The sequence below is a fragment of the Pinus tabuliformis genome, chromosome X, assembly GCF_031772625.1.
Source record: "Pinus tabuliformis cultivar Carrire ecotype Pingquan chromosome X, CPIR1, whole genome shotgun sequence".
Lineage (NCBI taxonomy): Eukaryota > Viridiplantae > Streptophyta > Pinopsida > Pinales > Pinaceae > Pinus > Pinus tabuliformis.
This window is the reverse complement of record NC_142308.1, coordinates 11,781,375-11,789,154: the sequence shown is the minus strand read 5'-3', so window position 1 is coordinate 11,789,154 and position 7,780 is coordinate 11,781,375. Positions and strand designations below refer to the sequence as shown.

General features: G+C 32.6%; 1 pseudogene across 1 annotated transcript; it reads right to left on the bottom strand.

Annotated features, from left to right (window-relative positions):
- Nucleotides 1–2,198: 2,198 nt before the first annotated feature.
- On the bottom strand, nt 2,199–5,823 carry LOC149138034 (naringenin-chalcone synthase-like; annotated as a pseudogene). Its single transcript, XR_016265251.1, has 3 exons — nt 5,424–5,823; nt 3,336–3,963; nt 2,199–2,637 (listed from the first exon to the last, which is right to left on the bottom strand). The product of XR_016265251.1 is annotated as a naringenin-chalcone synthase-like (transcript).
- Between the last annotated feature and the right edge of the window lie 1,957 nt (nt 5,824–7,780).

The following is a 7,780-nucleotide window of genomic DNA, read 5'->3' as shown; positions in this document are numbered from 1 at the left end:
AAGATAATTATCATCCATACTTATAACCATATGTAAGCACAACATTGATAAACATATTACTCTTATACAGAATAATTGATACACTTCCCCAACATTATTCATATCAAAGTTATGCCTCCATAACATATATAATAAAATAACAACATACAATTATTAAAATTTCCATGTTTTATTAAACATTCCAATATTCCTACATAAATAACTAACATTTATACATAAATAACTAATATTTATGCATTTTAAAGAAAATTTGGTATAAAAAAATTATGATATTATTCAGTTTTATTTTTATTTTTAAATCAATTTAAAACCTCCAAAACCATTTAAAACATAATAAAATCATAAGTACAATTTTCATTTGAATAAAACTATAAAAATAATTGCAATTTTTCAATTGAAATCATGTCATAATTTATTTCTAAAAAAATATTACATGATGAATAAATTTTAATCCATTATAATAAGATCTTTACCAAAAACTACCATATTCTGAATCAATTTTCACTCTATACTAATTACTACCATTTCATTTTTAATTTCTTTTTATTCATAAAGCAAAAATTAATATGCTTTTATATTTATAAAGTTTTAAATTTTTTATTAAAGAAAGTTTAACAATAAAATTTTTACATTAAAAAAGTACATGATAAAAACTAGTCTCTTAAAATATAATACATGGAATATTTAATGTTTAAAGGTTAAAAAACGTTTAGTCTCTTAAAATATAATACATGGAATATTTAATGTTTAAAGGTTAAAAAACGTTTACTACTAAACATTTGAAAATAGAAATAAATATAAAGAAAATGAGAAATAGATAATGTTTTCTACTGAAAATATAATTAAATAAAGGAAAAATTTATAATATTCGTAAGTTATTGGTTTAAATTTTATTGGTAAAATTTCAAGATTGAACTGTAACTATATTATTATGTGTAAACGAAATTTGGTTATGTAAAATAATTTATAAGTCATCTTTAAATATACTTTTTCTTTTCGATCAAGGTAAATAGGTATTTCCTAGGAAAGGTAAATAGGTATTTCCTAGGAGTAATATAACCTAGGCCCACTATCACACTTAAAATTATGCAAATATTTTTGGATTTTGGTCCATAATCTCATTTTTTCTTATTTCTCAAGGATATGAGTTTTAATCTAATCTAAACAATTGTTTTAATCTAAACTAAACCATTTATAAGTAATAATTCTATTATCAAAACACAACCTCAGCCTAAACATTCCTATATTATATTTTTAACATTATTGTTAAGGAAAAAATATGACAAACAATATGCACTCACAACAACATGTTTAATATTATATTGATTATATATAATATTTAGATTCATCTATGTATATCTCTACATATATAGCATTTAAGCATTGTGGTTGGGTTTATATCCAAACACTTACATGTATGCAAGAATACTATATATTTTCAAGGTTTAAGATTATTTAATAATAACTTTTAAAACAATTACAACCGTATATTATTTTATATAGGTTGAATATGTTATTTGGGGAAATTGAATCAAATTAATTCATTTATTATCTTTATTTTATGTTGGAAATTTTAAAATTGAGAAATAATATTAATTTAATACTTATTAACTAATTAAAAATATATATTATATTTTTAAAATTGTAAAATAAAATGAAAAACTATTCGATAAACAAAAAAAATGATTTAATGTTAAATGAAGTAAATGTTAATATTTTAGAATTTCAATGACATTATATAGTTATTATTATTATTATTATTATCTAATTTTAAGGTCGGTTAAGTCAGATACCAAATTAATGTATGAAATCCTCTGATTTGTAGGGTAATGGACTTACCTCCGTCTAACTATTTGACTGTTAAATCTATGGGGTATACATACTCTACCCCTTTAATTTTGAACTTACGACCTCTCAAAAAAATACATACTCTTAATCATTAGTTAAATAAAATAAATATTAATACTCTGGTATTTTGACATTATATAAATAAAATAAATATTAAGAATAAAATTTTGAGAGTAGCGTATATCTGTTCACTGTCATCTATTATGAAAATCAAAGAATAGGAAACCAACAATATTTGTAACTAGTTAAACTGCCTGTAATAGAAAACATATGGATATGTATTTTTTTATATATTTCTAAATTTTGTTAACAAATTTCATTTAAATCAAGCATGCCTTTTCACCATTTTATTCCTAAGAGTTCTCTGGAGAGAGTCCAGACAGACTTCCTCACAGGCTTCTTAACAATGTGAGTGTCTAGGAAGTTAATATTGGCAAACTTCGTAACACAACAGTCTCCACTGTCAATCCTGGGCCAAACCCAAACAAAACTCCCCATTCCAATCCCTCTCCAGTGGTATTCCTCCCACTCTCCTCAGACTTCCGGCGCATGTTATCCATAATGAAAAGCACGCAAGCGCTGGACATGTTGCCATACTCAGCCAACACGCTGCGAGTGCACTCTAATTTGCTCGAACCCAACTGGAGTTTGGCCTCGATTTGATCCAAAATTGCAGGTCCCCCTGGATGCGCAATCCAGAACAAATCGTCCCAATCCGAGACGCCGAATTGATCAAAAGCTTCTTTCAGGATCTTCTCAATATTCTTTGAAATTAGCCCTGGAACATCCCTGAAAGAGAAGCAGAAATGAAAGAAGATTATTAATGTGAAATAATCATTCTTATTTTGATGGTAGATTTTAGGTAAATTTTAGAATTGGATAGATATTTAAGGAATATTTCAGAATCAGATGCACATACAGATTCCAAAAATATTTCAAAACTGGATAACCAGGTCGAACAATCCCTTTACATCTGTTGGTTAAATACTGAAATATTCTCAAAACTTGCAATCAGTTAAGTTCAGTTATGTGAACCAAATCTCACAGTCAGATAAACCCATTTCTACTCAGGTATTAACTCAATCTTGAAATGCTTCCATGACCGTATTCAATTTTGTTAGAGACAAAATTTCTGGAAAAATTGTATGGAGAAACTGTAATGTCCAATTTTTTTGGTCAACATTTCACCCATTCAAGCTTACATCTCTGAAAATTGCAGTTTCAAGTTCACCTGCGGACATTGCAGTTTTTCCACAGTTTTTCCAGAAAATTTGTCTCCGATATAAAATCTAATTCTAACGGTGAAAGTCTGCATTTTAAATGTCAAATTTTAGTAAATTCCAATTCTAACTGTGAAAATCTGCATTGTAAATGTCAAATTTTGGTGAAGTCACTCAACCCAAAAGATGGTTAAAGAGGGGATGGATGTAAAATTCTATTTACTTCCTGGGTTTTGAAGTGTTTCTGATGTTAAATCAGTGCCTTACTTGAGAAGGTGAAATGTAAGACCCACTTCTCTGAGGTGCCCATCTATGGCTCCTTCACTGTCTGGCAATATGTTTTCCCCCGTCCACCAAATCTCGAACAATGCGTTCTCCGAACCCTTGATAGGGTCCGCGCCCACAATGACTGCAGCTGCCCCATCGGCAAAGAGGGCCTGCCCCACGAGGCTGTCCAGGTGGCTTTCGTTCGGCCCTCTGAATGTCACCGCCGTTATTTCGCTGCAGACAACCAGGATTCGAGATCCTCTGTTGTTCTCTGCGAGATCCTTGGCTATTCTCAGCACCGTCCCGCCTGCAAAGCAGCCCTGCTGATATAGCATCACTCGTTTTACAGTCTGCCGAAGGCCTAATAGCTTTGTCAAGGCATAATCCGCGCCCGGCATGTCGACACCACTGGTTGTGCAGAAGAGGAGATGGGTGATCTTGGACTTGGGCTGTCCCCACTCTTTGATCGCCTTGCTGGCTGCTTCTTTGCCAAGCTTGGGGACTTCGACCACCACCATGTCTTGCCTGGCGTCCAAGGATGGGGCCGAGTGGGCTGTGATGTTTGGATTAGCTTTCAGTATTTCTTCTGTCAGATACATGTGCCTTTTCCTTATTCCAGACTTCTCGCCTGCGACAAAACCAATATTAACTGCTCAAATTATGAACACCAAAGTACTTCCATGTCTTAACTAAATCTAATCTAGTGGCATTGTATATCTTTTATAGTGGCATTGTATATCTATTATAAGCGGATGGAAACATTTCTTTATCTTATTATTTAAAAAGACGTTTTCGATTAGCATTTGAAAAATTTGAAAAATGTCCGCGACATTTGGATCGTAAAGAGTTTATGATTTAAACTTGTGATTTTAATAAATTTCTGTAACATTTTAAATAAATATAACTAGAAAATATGTCTAAAAAATATACTTAAAAAGTTTTCAAAACTTATAACAAATAGATTACGAACTCTTTAAATAAATGATGAATGAGGAAAGTAGATAGCAATTTCTGATCTGTTTAAAGGCTCAGTTTTAAGGATCCCAAGTGCAAATTTGTAACATCATTTATGATTAGATTTTGCAGGTGATGGTAATTACTAATGATTTCCCATTTAACAGACAAAATAATTACCATAGTGTTAGGTAGCCAAATTCAGAATCTGAGTTACAGAGTGAAACAGGCTGACCTATTTAATAGATTTCTGAGGAAGCATTCTTTGAAATGGCTCAAAACAGGTGGGAATGGATAATTGGCTGTTGAGATTTGATACAAATGAAGGTGAGAAAATATATAGTCGCAACTGAGATCTAAAATAAAACACACTTAAATTTCTTTGGAGAAAGATATTTTATATGTTAATTCAGTTTAAGTTCACAGTAGCAGGTAGGCAGCTGATTACAGGAAAAGAACAAAGAGGTATATTTATATTTTGGCTAGGATTTGTCATTTCGGTTTAGTTTGGGTGTTTGAGAAAAAATTGTTATCTTCTGCCCATGTCTTATATGTTGTATTGTTGAATTTATAATAGATAGTTTTTGTAATGATTCTGAGTCTGGTTATCTGAACAATTTCAATGTACAAAAAAATGGTATATTCTTTATATAAAATATAAAAATATTTCTCATGAAAAATGCAATATAACCGAATACGGACATAATACAAGGTTTTCTCCAGGAAAAAATATTTTATATGTTAATTCAATTTTAAGTTCACAGAAGCAGGTAGGCAGCTGATCACAGGAAAAAGATCAAAGAGGTATACTTAAACTTTGGCTGGCATACCAAGGAGTTCACTGACAAATGAAAGAATAAAATGTATGGAATGCTTTACTAAGTTAATTCAGTTTTAAGTTCACAGCAGCAGGTAGGCAACTGATCACAGGAAAAAGAGCAAAGAAGTATGCTTACACTTTGGTTTGGATACCAAGGAGTTCAATGAAAAATGAAAGAATAAGATGCATGGAATCCTTTACTAAGCAAATCAAACAACAACATTAAGTTTGAGGAACTTATGAAAATGAATCTAAATAACAGACAACGATGATGAGAATGGGAACAAATTCAGACATCATGTAATGGATCTTACACATGCGCTTGAACTTTTCTTTGAGCTCAGTCTTATGGCTGGAATTGGTAATATCAAAATAAAAATCCGGATATGAGCTCTGAAAAAATATTCCTGGAGGATTAGCAGTCCCAATGGCTAAAACACTTGCAGGTCCCTCGGCTCTCTGTTCCTTCCTGAACCCAGCTAGTTCATGGTTGCCCTTAACATTCCCACCGTTCTCAGACATGGGCATTGTCGCTCCACTTCGATTAACTACGCAGCAAGAAGTCAGAACTGAAAACAACAGATGAACAGATCATCTTGAGAAGTCATATATATATAGAAAGAAAACGCCTAATAAATCCATAATGCCAGATCAAGGTTGCAGCTGCATGAGCGTGAGGATACCAGACATGCCGAGATTGTGAATCCTTCCATGGAAGTATTTAATTCAACTGGAATACACTCATGACCAATTTGGTGGAGGAAGAGCGGCTGTAATATCTAAGTATGAGGGGCCTTATTGGTATGGAGTGATATAACAATGGATTTAATTAGATTGTAGATTTTAGAAATATTTGGAGAAGATAAAGTATAGAGTATTATTTGCAAGTGAGTGCATGATGTGGTGGTTGGGTTGGTTGGCTTTCTCACCCCAGCCACCTTGAATTCTTGCCGGAGCTGCGCGATGCTGCAGCACATTTGTGTTTTGGTGATGAGGTAATTCTGCTCGCTTCGGCGATAATGTTGTATGATGAAATCTGCTGGCTTCGGCCATATATGTTGTATGTTGATTTTTCAGCGGGGATTCTCTCCCCCACTGAAAAAAAAGTATAAAGTATTATTTGAAAAATTTGAATGGTAGAATTGGAAAATATTTCTGAACAAAGCAAATTTAATTGTAAAATTAATACAATTGTTAAACTTAATTGGATTTTGAAAATATTTGGACAAAATAAAGTATGGAATATTACAATGTCCAAACTTAACTTGATTATGGAATTTGGAAATATTTCAAGATTTAATTAGATTTTAGAAATATTTAGAAAAAATAACACCAGAGCAAAACTTAACTTGATTATAGAATTTAAAAATATTTTGAAATTTAATGAACAGAACAAACTCAATTATTTAACTTCAATTCAAAATTTACAATTAAAATAAAAATTATTATCTTTCAACTATTTCTTAAAATCTATTAAATCTGCTCTATAAAGCCGAAATATATGAAGGGCAATTAATGGATGTGAGAATGGGAATCGTTGCTCCACCTACGTTCCATAGACACAACTATAACGCTTACAATACAAATCAGTCAAAGACCGTTTGCTGCGCCGTTGTAGGAGCATAGGGCTTATATTAAAAAAAATAACACCAAACAAACATGTTCTCAGCATGAGATCACAGTAAAAGTACTTCACAGCAATTTGATGCAAGATAATCTCAAGAAATTCGGTGATGAGAACTTGAAGTATGTTTTTCAATAGTGATATCGGTGGTCCTAAATCCTTTTTTCCATGACAAATTTCATTTTTTTTTGTAAATGAAGGTGGTGTTTTTATATTTCTTCAAAAATTAAGAGGAGGTAAATACATTATGGCATTCAAATTTAGATGGTCTCAACTCGCCTAATAGGAAACTAGGTTTGTTGACCATCTGGTTGAGTTATAACCAGTCCAAAATTTACATTGCCTTAGTGAATCTTTTAAAGCTACATAAACAAAATTATCTTGATAACTTCTAGAGTCTATCATCCTACTCTAAAGAACAAAAAAGGCTATATTATGCATCTAGGGGAGGCTATTCATCAAAAGAATCTACCAGGATAAGGTCCTTGACACTGGTTCCTGGTTGTTCTAATAGTGGAAAGCATGGAATGTGTCTCTCTATGCGGGCCAACCAGGCATTTTGCTGTTGAATTTGGCACTGGATCAACTGTAATTCCTTGTGGATTGCCTACAACTCCTCTATGATTTCTGGGATGCCTAACAGTGAAAGCATCAAGGCCTTCGCCAATAATGTTTTCATCAACCAGTAAACATGCAAGGTTTGTAAAAATAAGGTGCAATGACCCCGAGTATTACCCACGTCTAAAATAATGCCCCCCCACTTTGCCAACAGGTCCTACTCACTTGGGTCCAAATCTATTCGAATTTCAGTTTCCCAATCACTAATATTCTCTTTGGCCCAAGAGCGAGTGCCAGTTCGGTAAGCATTGGCAGCATCGCGGCTCATACTAGAAGTTTGCCTAGGACCCTTGACTCTATTGGAACCAGAGTGGTCCATGCCTCACCCTCTCCCTCTGCCAGCACTCGAATTAGTTCTGTAGTTGGAGCACACCATATCTTTTCTTCTCCTTTTGTTGTGAACTTTCCTTAAGAGTTCAATGGAGCCTA